Consider the following 16,238-nt stretch of genomic DNA (forward strand, 5'->3'; position numbering starts at 1 on the left):
CACCAAAACAAACACTGGATTTAGGCTTGCTGTATCTATCATATATTGGTCTTTTCTAAATGCTTCAGCATTTATTTCACTAAGTAGCCTTTATAATATTATGTATCCTTTAATTCACTTATTCTGAATCTTGACAGGCTTTCTGCCCCTCCAGTTGCCATTAAAGGTCCCTCTGTGCATCAGGCCCCAGGGCTCTGTAATGTTGTTGCAACTACCTCATTAATTCCCACCCCATCTGGGCTCTCTGAATCAGGTTTTCTTACATATGATTCAGAGAATGTCACTTAATGTGAGAGATGTTAGAACATTCAGGAGAAAAAAGTGGGTATTGATAAAAATATGATTACTATAAAATGTCATCTTAAAACTGTCTTGTAGTTTCAAATTTGTGTAAACAAAATGGGTGTTTATTAATGTCTTATTGCATGCAAAAGTATATTATAATCGATATTCAGAATATTTTTTCTTTTGCCTTGAAAAAAATAAAAAATTAGATTTGTGAAATAATGTTTATAAATATACTTAAAAGGCTTATTATTTTTCTTTTAAAATTAATTTTTATAAGTTATAAAATTTGACTCCTATTCCAGCTAACTATTAATAAATAATCAGGATTATTATTGAGTTATTTAGGTTGAAACATTTATTATTAAATACATTAATGGACTGAAATTTGGATGTAGAAATTACTGAAGACCTTTACTTTGTCTTATTAAAAAATCAGAAAAGAATGATCTGGGGCTTAAAAATCTTAAATTTCTAACAATGTAAATATAATTATATTATTATTGGTAACACTGTTGAACTTAAGAATATATCTAGTTTTGGCCCTGGCTGGTTAACTCAGTCAGTTAAGAGTGCCATCCCAAAACAACAATGTTGAGGGTTCGATCCCTGGTCAGGGCACACATGGGAAACTACCCAAAAATGCATGACTGAGTGGAACAACAAATGCTTCCCTTTCTCTCCCCTCTCTCTCCTTTCCTCTTGCTGTCTTTCTAAAAAGTCACTAAAAATTAAGGCCTGGCCAGATAGCTTGGTTGGTTGGAGTGTCGTCCTGGAGCACAGAGTGAGGAGGTTACCAGTTTGATTCCCTGGTCAGGACACTTACAAAAACTGAGAAGGAAAACAATTAAAAATAAGTGAGAAACTGGAATCTATCTATAATGATTGTATTAACAACTATACCAAACTGCCTCCTAGACCAATGCTATTGTATCATGAAATGATGTAGTTTCAGAGGTGGTGTGGCTACAGTAAATACATGCAAAATGTGAGGTGCTGACACCAGAAACCCTGGTTCAGACACAGCTCTGCTCCCTGCTGGCTGTGGACCTCTTGGAGCCAGTTTTCTCTTATCAAAGGGGATTGTGGCAGTACTATCTCATAAAGCTTGGTGAGAAGTAAACATAATCATATTTGATAAAGTGTTTTACAAGTTTTAGATAATCAATTTTTTACAAAGGATGGAGGAAGGAGAAGAGAAAAGCTTGCCTGACCAGTGGTAGTGCAGTGTGGATAGAGCATCAACCTGGGAAGCTGAGGTCCCAGGTTTGAGACCCTGAGGTCTCTGGCTTGAGCGCAGGCTTGCCAACTTGAGTGTGAGATCATCAACATAACCCCAGATCGCTGGTATGAGCCCAGATGTCACTGGTTTGAAGGCCAAGGTTGCTGGCTTGAGCCCAAGGATCACTAACTCAATTTGAGTCTCCCAGTCAAGGCACATATGAGAAGCAGTGAATAAACAACTTAAAGTGACGCAACTATGAATTGATGCTTCTCATCTCTCTCCCTTCCTGTCTGAGGGGGAAAGAGAGAGCTAGAGTAATAATAAAGAGTATGGAATGCTAAGCACTGTGCCAAGAACGGGACCTGCACTGTCTCATTTAAGTTTCATAGCAACACAATGAAGAATAGAAAGAATGACTATTTTCTCCATTTTATAGAGAGGAGACTGAGACACAGAGAGGTCCAAGAAGAGCAGGTTAACAAGAGGCAGAACAGAAATTCAAAGCCAATATAACCTGATTTTTTTAATATTAGCTATGCTATGGGAAAATAGTTTAACATTATTATCAAAGATTTAACAATTAAAAGATAGGGAAATAAAAATGCAAAGAAATGATAAGCATTTAATTTCAGTTATCTGGAGGAGAAAGGGGTGTGACTGGGAAAAAGGTACACAGAGACTTCAACCACATATGTAATATTTTATTTATATAAAATATGGAAATGTATTAAGATTTGTTAAACTAGGGCCATGGATTAGTATTTTTCCCGGAAAAAAAAAAGTCAAACTATGAAATTGCATATCCACTGGAATTCAATCAGTGAAAAAATAAGCATAAGAAAAAGTTTAGAAAGAAATACCTTAAAATGATGTGTACAGAATTAGTGTTAAAACGATGAGATTGTGAAAATTTTTCTTTCCTCTTTCAAGTTTTTGATCATGTTGATTTCTGACAAACTGCTTTTTTAATGTAAAATTATTACATAGTGCAAACCTAGCTATAGAAATAATGAGATAGACACCAAATGAACTAGAATTCAAGGGAGAGGAGGAAGAGTTCCACAGAAGTCTGTAAACGAGGCACAATCGGTGTAGGAGTTCGGAAGGAGGGAGATCCATCAGTCTGGGGTCTTTAGGAGTGCTTCCTGGAGGAGCGGCTGTCAGTGGGTTTGAATGATTGGAGAGCAGGTAGAGCTGAGGACTAGGAGAGGACCTAAGCGAAGGGAGCCTGCCAGCTGTAAAAGTAGAAAGACGTGAGGGGATTGCACGAGACAGCACTTTACATCATGGAAACTGTTATTTTCAGTTTTTATCGGCTGATTTTTTTTCAGAAAATGTGGTGACTTTAAAGTTGTCATGGTTGAGTTAATTCCTCAAAACAACTGGTTGTAGAATCAGAGACATAATTGTGAGCTGTGCTTCTGGCTCCAAATCTTTCATCTAAAAATAATCGCAATGACTATATCTTGGGAAAACAAAGCCATTGCCTATTCTTGTGCGCCAGCTATCTTGGTAGTCACTTACTGGAAAATGGATCATGGGAAAAATAACTACATGTTTTTAGAACACTGCTTGTTGCTCCTATCTTAACTGAGTTGATTAATGAAATAATTTTAAAACTTTAGTCTACAAGCATAAAAGCATGAACATGACTTAGGGATAATCTTTTATAATCACACAAGTGTGCCTGTGCTCCCCAAGAGTCACAGCCCTGGCATTTCTGAAAGCCGATGCTGTGTCTTCAGGGAGCAAATTTTCTTGTGCAGAAAGGAGACAGAGCCAAAGGTAAAGACGTGAGGAGTAGGAGAAGGGATATTAGGTAAGTCTCCCCTACAGAAAAATGAATGGATTTATATACTCCACTGCCCCCCACATACACCAGCTGCTCTTTGCCCAGCCTCCTTGAGTTAGATATATATTCATTAAATAATATATGAATCAACAGGGTGAATGATGATAGTTACCATTTATAGAATGATTACTTTGTACTAGAAGTTTATATCCATTAACTCTAATTGTAAGAATACTGCTGAGTATATAACTCAAATTCTGGGGTACATAGGTTCTTCAACTGGTGTTATCTTGTTTGGTATTCTTTTTAATCCTTTAAGATCAATGTAAGATAAAAATGCCGATTGCCACCTCACACGCCAGTGAGAAATCTGCTGTTCCTCCCCACATGTTCAGGGTTCTCTTCCTTGCTGCACATGCTGCCCAGCCCAAATTCTCCCTCTCTCCTCTCCATCTCCCTATGTCTGCTTTTTCTTCTGCTGCACTGCCTCACCCAATACCATAAACACATCATCCTCATTTCTTCACTCCCCAAAGTGTCACACACATGTGGCTGTTTGTGTAATGAGCATCTACCACACTGTACATTAAGACTATCGTACCAAGTACAGTCGTGGGCTCTTGGCTATTTTGCCAAACATCTCTCCCTCCTAGGGTTGCTGTTTTCATCTCAAGCTCAGGGATGCCCCAAATTCTTACTGTATCATGCAAAGCGATTTAGTTCTTTGCCTGGGTCTTCCTCCTTAATATCCAAAGCAGGCCCATCAAGTTGTTTTTCTAAACTAGGGACCTAGGAATCAGAAGGCCTGGAGTCTGCTATAGTGTTAAATGGAATTCCCCCTGCCACCCCCCACTGCTATGTTATTATCCACATTTTATACAAGATGAAACAAAATTTAGTGAATTAAATGATTACCCAAGAAAAATGGCCAGAGTGTGAATTAAAAGCCTGGTTTGCCTAATTCAAAGTTAATGCTCCATCCACTAAACCAAGATGAATTCATGCGAGTCAATACTTATTGAACATGTACAATATGCCTAATTGTGTTCTACGAGCTTTAGGAGTATTAACTCATTAAATCCTCATGTTAACTAATATCCATTTGATAGATACAGAGATAGTAATTTGTCCAAAGTCACATAGCTCACAAATGGAAAGGCCAGGATTAGAACTTGGGTTATTAGTCTCTGCTTTCCATCATTATCTGCCATTCTCTACCAGCCTCATGCTTTCAGTAGCTAAAAATGAAGGCAGGTACTGGGTGACAGTTAAATCTGCACCCTAGCAGTGATCTCAGTTTGTTTCAGAAGCACAAGTTTTCTGAAGCCATGAGAACACAGGCGCAGGGTTGGGGACTAAGGATCTCAACTAGATTTGCTCAGTGACAAACTAAATTATAAACTTTATAGCAGCTACTTTAGAAAATAATAATGTAGTCCTGTCTTTTCTTGCTTAATGAGTTTTTACAAAATTAAGTCAGTCATTCAGTGTCCTCTATAACAGTGGTCCTCAACCTTTTTTGGGCCACGGACCAGTTTAATGTCAGAAAATATTTTCATGAACTGGCCTTTAGGGTGGAACGGATAAACGTATCACGTGACTGAGACAAGCGTCAAGAGTGAGTCTTAGACGGATGTAACAGAGGGAATCTGGTCATTTTTTAAAAATAAAACATCGTTTTCAGACTTAAATATAAATAAAATGAAAATAATGTAAGTTATTTATTCTTTCTCTGCAGGCCGGTACCAAATGGCCCATAGACCGGTACCAGTCCGTGGCCCCGGGGATTGGGGACCACTGCTCTATAAGTCAGTTGCTATTAGACACAGCAAACAAAGATGAATCCTTCAGGTCCAGGCTCAGTCCTTGGGTAGCACAGAATCTTGTGCAGGCTAGAGCATGCTGTAATATGACTTACTCATCAGATAGTTTCGTGTTTGACAATATTTGAAGCTATAGAGAGTCATAGATTAAGCCAAAGTACAAAAGCAATGTCTAAGAATTACTCTTTGGAGGAAAGAAAAAGGGCTCTCTATTAGTGGTAGCAAACCCTCTAACATAGAAAATGGACAAGCAGAGACTGGATGACCACCTGGCAGGGATTTTGTGAAGAGTATTCAAACATGACCTGAAAAATTCTCACCCGGGATCTATCTATATTCCAAATGTTAGGAGGACAGTCATGTCAATAGGAGTATGGAGGTCTGCATGGAGGCGTAAAGAGACAAAGGGTAAGATTATGGTGAGTGTTTCTTCTAATACTGGTGTATGGGAGATGATGCTGAGATTGTAGATTTCCTTGTCCAGTTCTTTAGAGAAAAAAAAAAAATATTAGCATAGCCAAAAGCATTAAATTGATTCATATTACTTGATAGAACTAGTTCTTAAGAATATAGAACTTGCTTTGATTTACTTTATGCTCAAAGTTCTAACCCAAGGTTCAATTTCCTGAGTACATATGACCACCATCAGGGTAAACTGTCCCACAAAGATGAGCACTAGCAATTCTTCGCGCAGGAACATCTCTCATTTTAAGCTAAAGCTACCTGGCCAGGTAGCTCAGTTGATTATAGTATCATCTCAATATATCGAGGGTGTGGGTTCAATCCTTGGACAGGGCAAATACAAGAATCATCCAATGAATGCATGGATAAGTGGAACGACAAATCAATGTTTTCTCTCTCTCTCCCTCCCTCACACTCTAAAATCAATAAAATAAATCTAAATAAATAAATAAATGGACATCTTCTTTTAAAACTGGATTTTAAATATGAACTAAATCAGTGGTTTTCAAGCTATACTCCTAGGGCCTCATTAGCAAACAATGAAAGTTTTACACTGCATGTGAAAACTATGCATTGTTTTGTATCAGGTTTATATATTGAAATTTCACAATAATATTTTGTTTGGAGAAAGAAAGAGTCTTACTGCAAAAAGTGAAACCTCTGAGATTTTTGGTCCATTTCTCTATTCACAAGAAACTAAGGCCCAGAGAGGTTAAGTGACTCATTGAAATGGCAGAGATAAGTCTTAAAACTAGGTCACCACTCCAGGTCTGGTCTCCTGCACAGACCTTCCATTTCCTGTCCCCCAAGCCACTGAGAGTCTGGAGAGAGTGGCAGTCACCCAGGCCAATGTAACTCTAGGTGAACTATAAATTTCTAGGACTGTAACAACTAAGTATTGTATTATGCTCTACATGGGAAGATTCCGTTAAAATACTAACTGCCTAGCTACCAGTTATGGTCTCTATAATTAGGTGCCATATTATCTCATTTGATCTTCACAATAATCTGTTGAGTTGAGCAGATCAAGTATCTCTCTAGCCCTCATCTTTAATTTTGAAAAAGGTAAAAGAGTGTCAAAGCTATTGATTTCTCAAAGAAACATACTAGTAAAATTTTAAACCCCAAATTCCAGACTTCTGACTTTTAGAAAGTCAGGGCTGGCCCTGGCCGGTTGGCTCAGTGGTAGAACGTTGGCCTGGTGTGTGGAAGTCCCAGGTTCGATTCCCGGCTAGGGCACACAGGAGAAGCGCCCATTTGCTTCTCTGCCTCTCCCCCTCTCCTTCTTCTCTGTCTCTCTCTTCCCCTCCCGCAGCCGAGGCTCCATTGGAGCAAGGGTGGCCCGGGCGCTGGGGATGGCTCCTTGGCCTCTGCTCCGACGCCCCAGAGGGGCAGAGCATCGCCCCCTGGTCGCATGCGGGTGTCTGTTTGTCTCTCCCAGTTTCTAGCTTCATAAAAGTACAAAAAAAAAAAAAAAAAAGACAGGGCTCACATCATTATATCATATTATGTCCTATTTGATCCAACTAGCAAGAATATGCAGTGCCTATATAGACGGTAGACCAATGTCACTGAATTAGATAGCTCCCAAAATTTACAGACATAAGAGACAGAGGACAGAAGTTTAGATCCCAACCTATGAGCATGCATTGGTTTTAAGATTATCACATCTGCTAGACTTTAAGATAATTACAAGGAGATCCACAGATCTATGAAGTACACTTATTTGTACCTTAAGTAAGGTGGCTTGCATTATTCTTAAGTAGGCCTATTCTTTAAATAAAGGGAAGTACTGTTTTGTTCAATAAAGCATGACTTTCATTAAAAGTATTACTGAACTAATTACATTTTGCCACTCTGTATTTTTTCAAATTCTAAAAAATTATAATTTTTTATGTGCAGTTCTATGACATTCTTTTATGTTCAAAATGGGATCATACTTAAAAATTTGGGTACCATCTGTTCCAGGCTAAAATAAGAGCAATATTCATTTAGAAAAATTTACTTTAAAACATATTTTGTATCTTCTCTTATATTTCTATTTTAACGTTGTATAGATAAATTATCACCCTTTGTTACCCACTGAATGGCTGCTTCTTATCTAGCTTTAATATGTGTGATCAGATCAGCGATTCTCAGAAAGACTACCCTGTAGCCTAGCCCTACATTCCTCCAAGATAATATCATCTACAGGGGTCAAGTTTCTTGCCAGTAGAGCCGATTCACAGAAGTAAACAAACTGGATGTAAAACCATGAAATGTCAAAGAAACTGTCAAACTTGGACAAGGACATTAGTAACAAATACTCTCTTAGCTATTAAGTGTCCCTAAAAAAATTAAAATAATGTCCAGTCCCACCCGATCTACAGAACTGGAACAGCAAACACAGTACAGAAAGGGCTGTAAGCAATACCATCCAGGAACACCGAGGCTCCCTGTCTGCTGGGGACTCCAGGGGGAACAGCTGTTCCCTTCTCTCAAAACAAGCCCGACTGCAGTGCGGTTCAGTCTGCTTACCAGTTCAGATCTGCTTTTGAGGAGCAAGCCAGACACATAGCCACTAGTGATTTTCCTTAGGGAGGACATTAGGGAAACTTGAAAAACAAAAGACAAGTAGAAAAGGCCCTGTTTCATATCTTGCCTCCATCTCTGGCAATTTTCCCTCCTCAGTCCACCTCCACCCCCTTGCCCTTTCTTACATTTGATTTTTTTGTCAGATGAAACAGGAAGACAATAGAAAGCAACTGGGAACCAAACTAAACTTTTCCTTCCGGAAACATTACCTATTTTTAAATAACAACTCAGAGCCTACAAATATTTCTTTTAGAAAAACTTTGTGAAAAACCAATGTTTCCAAGTCAGAACCTAGAATTTAAGGTCTGCCTGCAGTATACTATCAAAACCCTTTACACCTGCGGCAGATCTAAGATTTTTACCTCTGGAGATTGAAGTTTAGGACTTTAATCATATACATATTTAGCTCATGAGCTAAACTCATATCATCCCATAGAGAGCTGGGTTTGGAGTTGAAACATAGAGAGGAAAGTTAGAGTTACAACATTTAGTTCTATGTAGCAGAGCTTTGGACTGACTTATAGGCAAGTCCCATAGTCTCTCTGGGTCCCCAATAATTCATCCGTAAAGTGAAAAAAATCATACTAGACACTTAAAGTTTCTTTACAGATCCAACATTGTATGATTCTTAGAAGTACAAAATGGGAAATAAAATGTGATAGAATATAACGAATAGAGTTACAGTTGCAGTAATTGGATTATTTCCAACTCTTCTCAGCTATAGAATTACACAACGTTTGTCAAGTGGTTTCACAGTGCCTTCCACCAGAGTGGGCAGAGTCTATTTCCCCACCGACATCATACTGGGCTTGGCCATGTAAATTGCTTTGACCAGTTAAGGTTAGCAGATGTGATGCAAACGGAGGAAGTCTTGACATCTGTTTGTTTTTGGCGTTACTTCCTTGCTTTCGCAGGCTCATCTGGCTTGAGCAAAAAGATCACCAGCTTGGACCCAAGGTCGCTGGCTTGAGCAAGGGGTTACTCGGTCTGCTGAAGGCCCTCAGGCAAGGCACTAATGAGAAAGCAATCAATGAACAACTAAGATGTCGCAACAAAAAACTGATGATTGATGCTTCTCATCTCTCTCCGTTCCTGTCTATCCCTCTCTCTGACTCTCTCTCTCTGTCCCTGAAAAAAAAAACAACAAAAAGAATGAGGTGTGGAGCTGACCAAAACCTTGAGCTAGAAAAACAAGCAATTTTTTTTAAGCCTTTAAAAGTTGTGGTTGGTTGTTATGGAGCACTATCAGAGCAGACTGACACCCTAGACCTCCTGCTCTGTTACTTTTGTGGTGCACTATGTTCTTTGATCTGAAAATTTCTTTTTTTTTTAATTTTTGACAGAGACAGAGAAAAACAGAGAGAGGGAAAGATATGAACAGACAGACAGGAAGGGAGAGAGATGAGAAGCATCAATTCCTCGTTGTGGCATCTTGGTTGTTCATTAATTGCTTGTTTATTGATTGCTTTCTCATATGTGCCTTGATGGGTGAGCGGGCAAGCTACAGCAGAGTGAGTGACCCCTTGCTCAAGCTAGCGACCTTTGGCTCAAGCCAGCAACCTTGAGCTTCAGGCCAGCAACCTTTGTGCTCAAGCCAGTAACCATGGGGTCATCTATGATCCCATGCTCAAGCCAGCAATCCTGTGCTCAAGCTGGTGAGCCCGCACTCAATCCAGCGACTTCGAAGTTTCGAACCTGGATCCTCTGGGTCCCAGTCTGATGCTCTATCCATTGTGCCACCGCCTTGTCAGGCTGAAAATTTCTTCAAATCTGTTGAGCTGTGTTAGAGGCATGTAGGCATTTCAATTTGACCATGGAAATGTTCATTAGGACCACCAGCAGGGTTGTTGTCCATGATATAAACACTGCACAACATAAATTTGGTTTATTGACTTTTCTGTATAAAGACTTGTGTGTTCTTAGCTTATATTGAGAAATTATTTCTATGAAACTGCTTTGTTGGCTGTGGGATGGTGTCATTATAATTTAGAGTGTAGTGCTTTGGAAAAAATTTTCTCTGGTTTCAGTAATGTAAGAAAAATTATGTTCATCCAATGCAATTGGCTTGAATCTATGAACACTGGCTGTTTAACTGGCTGTGAGTCCTGTTGTAACGTCTTGGAAAAGTCAGAGAAAATACATAGCCTTCCTCAAGCAAGAACAGGTAGGTAACCTTGCAGCATACATTTTGTTTGCCAAATTTTCTCCTGGTTTTGTCTTTTTTCCTACATCTATACTTTTATTTTCTTTATAACTTCTTACTGCTATTAAGTATTGTCATAGGGTATATGTTTATTTAGCCATTTATATCTTTTTTATAGAACAGAACTGAGAACATATTAAACACTACTATTAACAAGAAAAAATTAGTACAGCAAAGACGAAAGTACAATTTTATCACTAGTTCATCAGCTCTTTTGTTAAAACTTACTGAAAATATGGCATTACTGTACTCTAAATTAGCTCTAGGAAGGTATTGTATAAAAAGCACTGAAATCCATTTGTACCATTTCCAATCCACCATTAAAATAATGCAAATATAAAAAAAGTTGTCTATCTTCACACCGTTTAAAATAGGATGTTTTCTATTAACTAAAAATATGATATATTTATTTTTAATTATTCAGGTGAATTCAATATTTGTTGAGCACCTACTGTGTATGTGCATGGTGCTAAGTGCTGTGGGCAGTAAAATGGTGAATAAGATATTCCAATATCTGTAAGAAGTTTTTATGTGTGTGAGAGGTACATCGACATTACAAAGAATTGGCTAACACAGGTATTATCAGGGTTTACTATAAAGATGAAGTGAGGCAATGTGAAAATATGAGGGAGCTCCAACATAAGCACAGGCGGTCTCTGGTCTTTCCCACCTCACCAAGGTTGGGGTTTGGGCAATTGGGGCAGGACAAGCATGGGAAACCCCAGCAAAAAACCACAAAATAGCCATTCAAATTGAGAATAATAGGAAGCCAAGCTAATTTGGGTCTGCAGATAGAAGCCAAGAATAATCAGTAATGAGCAGAGCCAAATCAGAAGCAGTAAGAAAGGTTCTGATTCAAGACACGCATCTAAGTTTTCGTGTTTTAACTACTATTGAATATTCAAAGGGATAAAAAATAGGGAAACAAATGAATTGACACTTGCATTAAACTTTAGGGGAGATATAGAGCAGCTATACAACCTTGATGAACTTTGAAGACATGCTAAGTAAAAGAAGGCAGACACAAATGACCACATACTTGATTCTACCTATATGAAATGTTCAGTATAGACAACCCATAGAAACAGATTAGTGGTTGCCAGAGACTGGGAAGGCAGGGGAGGGATTGTTAATAAGTAAATGGAGTTTCTTTAGGAGATAATGAAAATATTCTGAAATTAGATAGTGGTCATAATTGCACAAGTCTATGAATATACTAGAAACCACTGGATTGTACGTTATAAAGAATAAATTTTATGTTATGTGAAGTTAATCTCAATAAAGCTGTCACTTAAAAAATAACATTATTTACTTAAAATAGAAACTACTTAAGATTAGAAATAAAAATAAGATTACTACAAAATATTCTTAAAGAATTCAATGGAAGCAGCAAAAAAGCAAAAATGGAGAATGCAGAAAATCAAACCAATGAATTTGAAGATAATCTCAAAAATCCTTCAGAGTTCAGAAAAACATGACATAGGAATAAAGATGGGAGAAAAGATGATGTATTGGGAACAGGTCTAGAATAAAGAATTTTAAAAGAGAAGATAGCATACTTTATCAAAGAAATAATTTAAAAAAATTTTCTGAGCAGAAGATTAAGTCAAGATAAGATTCAGAGACTCAGGTGAAAAGTTATTTTTTATTTCTTTTATTGCTATTATTATGTATTACTTCTTTTATTTCTTTTTTACCATCATTAGTCAACTTGAAACTGGTTGCTTAGAAAATTGTGGAGTTGCTATCCTAATTGCACGGTAGTAGAACATGAAGCCATGATCCTGGAGATCTGGGTCTCAGTTCTGTGAGTAACAAGGAATGTGGCATTAAGAAAATTAGCTAGATTCCTTGGGGCTCAGTTTGTTATCTGATAAAAACAAAGAAAAGCTTGTACTACCTGACTTGAACCCAGTTGACTTTAATATATGATATGGGCCAGAGGAGTATTAAGAGGTAAAGGAAGAAAGCTAGACAGGGGAAGATAATGAAATTCTCATCTAACAGAACTAAAAAGTGGGGGCGGGGGTGGGGAAGGTGAAATGCAAGCAATCCTGCCACTGTCCATAGTGCTGAACCATCATTGTTTTGTCTGAAAGTTATTTGAAGAGTTATGAATTACTTTGGTAAACAATATGGAGATCTGACCATTTTAGAACAGAACAGTGATACTCTGAGCTCATGTACAGCTATGCTTTTAACTACCACATATATGCTAGTGGTCCACAAACTTCTGTGAGTAGCACTAAACTCTTCTCATCTCTCAATGCATATTTTCAATCATCGGCCAACCATTACCTGTATTTCTCTGCATTGAGTTTACTTCACATAGTAAACTTTGTCATATTCACTAATGATCCTGCTTCTTCCACTTTATTTTCTATTTTGGTTAGTGGCACCAAAATTTATTTCTTCTCCCAAGTCAAAGATCTAGGAGAGCTCCAAAATGGTGTTAGCTTCTTGCCACTGCTAATCAACCACCAAATTCTGCCACTACTGCCCATAAATACCTTTTACATCCTTCTCTTTCTCTCCACTCCACTGTCACTGTCTTTATTCAGATTCTAAATATTTCTTGCTTCAACTATTTTAATATCCTTCCAGGTAACCTAACTTCAGTTTTGCATCCTTTCAACATACACATATGATCAAGTTGTTTCTCAGTTAAAAGCCCTCTCTGGCTCTAATTGATTGCAATACAAAATCCAAGTTACTTAGAATATCATTCAAGGATTCTTTATAAACTTTCAAGGAAAGAAAATTCGGAAACAGACACCAATGTGCTGGATATTTATTAGAGAGTTCCTTGAAGGTCATTACTCGTGGAAAGGCGAAGAAAGAAACAGGATTAGGCAGAGGTCGAAGTTGAGTTGTGCTGTAGTTTCAACAAAGTCCTCACAGTCCATCCCACAGTTGACCCTGTCACTACAATGGCCCTTCAGAATGTTTGTTAGTTGGGGCAAGGGGCCAGAGCTTTATAGAACCCCTTGATCAGGCATTGGATGCAGGATGTCCCTGAAAGGAAGTATGACTTTGGGCAACACTACAATCTGAGGGTTGTCTTCTGACAGCACTCCCAGAAGCTGGGAGAACAAGTTCTTCATTCCTTAAGGGAAGGTCTGGGTAGCATATCACAAAATCAACCATACTCTCTATCTGTGCACATCCTTCTGTGTTTCCTTCACACACACACACACAATATTTATTTTATTATGACACTTACTACACTCAAATTTATTGCCTCTTTTCTGTGCTTTTCATTCGACTGGGATCTCAGTGCAACATATGTTGTGACTACATAAGTCACTGTTGTATCCTTGGTGTTGGGCACACAGGAAGTCATTAAACAATTTTTAAAATGAATCATTAAATAAGTGAATGATGCAAATTTCTCTTCTTCCCATTCCTTACTTCTTGGTACTCCAATAAAACCAAACTAATTACAGTTCCCTGGCTCTCCAAGCCTTCCATTGAACCCATACCTTGGGTTTGCTCTTCTTTTGGTTTCAAATGACTTTATCTGACTTGATCATCAGCTGAATGTCTACTTCTCTTTCAGGAGTCAGCTCAATTACCACCTTTAGAAAACTTTCCTAGACATAGTCATTACAATCTTCATTTTTCTGTTTCCACATAAGGCAGTTCCTACCAACTATCATAATCCTGTTACTTTTAATTTGCACATCTGATACCTTTTGAGGATATGAGATGGTGATCATATTCATTTCTGCTTTCTTAGCACCTAAAGGGGCCTGGGACATAGTAAAGAATGAAAGAATAATAAAGAAACATTATAGATATAAGTAAAATTAGGCTCTAAGAATATCATCTGAGAAGTGTGTACAGCATGAACTAAAAAAGAAGGAAGACACAGGGGAGGAAATTATGAGGTTATATAAGAAGCATGCATTTATGGACATTGAATTAGCTGTAATGCCTTATTTCCAGAATTACTTTTTCCCAAGTACAAAATGCACAACAGATGATGACACTAGCACAATCTCTCAGTCAGTTTTTACTAAATGTTAGCCCAAGAATGCAAATTCAAATGCTTCCAAATATGAGGCAGATTACCTAAGGGTACAGTGGGCTTGTGGAGAACATGTGAAAGGCATTCAATTTCAAGTTTTAAATCATGCAGTCACCAAACACATGTTTGGGGCCTGATGTGGTCTGCAAGGTGCTGGTTTACTTCCACTTCTACATATTTTGGAATCAAGTATTGGCTAAACTATAATGAAACTGAGAAGGGCAACCTTTTCAGCTTGTAGAAAAAGAGGGTGGTTTTATATTTATAGTAAGAAGTAAAATACTGTCTGAAGTGGTTTCGTAGTCTGCCAGAATATTAGAACAGAAATTTCACTGGTGGCCAAAAAGAAAAAAGAATCTTTTCTTTCTATACAAAATATCTTGATATCTACCCTTGGCACTGCTTGTTTTTTTTCCTGAAAAACAACAAAAAATGTTCCTCTATTACAAAACTAACAGGCTCTTTGTAAATATTTGGAAAAGAGAGAAAAAAGATAGAAAACAATATCTCAAACTTACATCACCAGTGAGCAACCTTTATTGGCCATGTGGTACTCTGTAGAATTGTGGCATCGATGTGCATACTTAGAGCCAAGTAGCAGGTAAGCAGGAAAAATTTGTTCTAAACAGCTGGGTCAATTGAAAAATTTGTTCTAAACTTATGACCCAGCTACTAAGGACATTTTGAGGTAACTGCAGGGCCTGACTGAAACCAGATGTCCTCAAGACAGGGCATGATGAGGAGGAGTGTAGTACTGTTGAGTTGGAACTTGGTTCTGAATCTACAACAGCACTATTGTGCATATGACATTTGCTTTGAGAACTGTATTCTGATTGACAGTAAACAAGAGCTTTTGAGTCCAGTCTGTAAAGAACTTTCATTAGGGTGCCAAGTTATTCAACATAGAAAACTTACCAGTAACTCAAAATAGAAAAGTACAGTTTTTGACCTTAAAACACTGAATGCAAGTCTTGAAAAATCTTAAGTGTAGATGCAAGTCAGAAGAGAGAAGACAATTACAGCAAACAAAACCACATGTTATTTACAAGGAACTGGGCTGTGTTTTTCTTTAAAGTGTATTGTGTTCAGATATTCTTGGGTTCATCTATAGAAACATAAGAGGGAGGAAGGTTGGGCAGAAGGAATTAGACTAGTCTGAATACAAATTATTAGGGATCTGGAGTGAAAAAAAACTATTATGTCTATTATTAATATAAGCAGATGTATTGTTAATATTTTCAAGAAAACTTAAAATATTAAAAAATATCTGTCATTCCATTTTTTCCCAATGAATTTTGAAATTTTCAATTTAGTGTTTGTACCTCTGTGAAATTTCTTTGTAATTCCACTAAAACATTAGGGGATAGAATTTTAAGAATATTTTAGATGAGAGATTAAAAAAATTAATCTATTTTAGGTACCTCTAAAATCCAGATCGATTTTGCTTTATTGTTTTACTATAATTAAGCCTGTGGGGCACTTAAATATCATCGTGTAGTTCTAACAATACTTTCACCTACGTTAATATTTATTTTAAAATAATCCCAGAAAAACAAAAACTATCAAGGAAAAATAGTGTGGTAACTTTCAAAAATCAAGCAGCTGTTCATTCAAGCTTAATACCATGAACTGATTTTATTAAATAAGGCCTTACATTACATAGTTACAGCAGTTTGTAATTAGATGCTATTTCATTGATTCCTTTTATTCATCAATTATGGTTTTAGTACTCCATGTACTGGGATTATACTAGATCTGTGATGGTGAACCTTTTTTATAAAAACCGCCCACTTTTGCAGTGCTTGTCAACCTGGTCTCTCCTGCCCACAAGTAGGCGGTCCAGC

This window comes from Saccopteryx bilineata, chromosome 12, assembly GCF_036850765.1.
Source record: "Saccopteryx bilineata isolate mSacBil1 chromosome 12, mSacBil1_pri_phased_curated, whole genome shotgun sequence".
In the NCBI taxonomy this organism is placed as follows: domain Eukaryota; kingdom Metazoa; phylum Chordata; class Mammalia; order Chiroptera; family Emballonuridae; genus Saccopteryx; species Saccopteryx bilineata.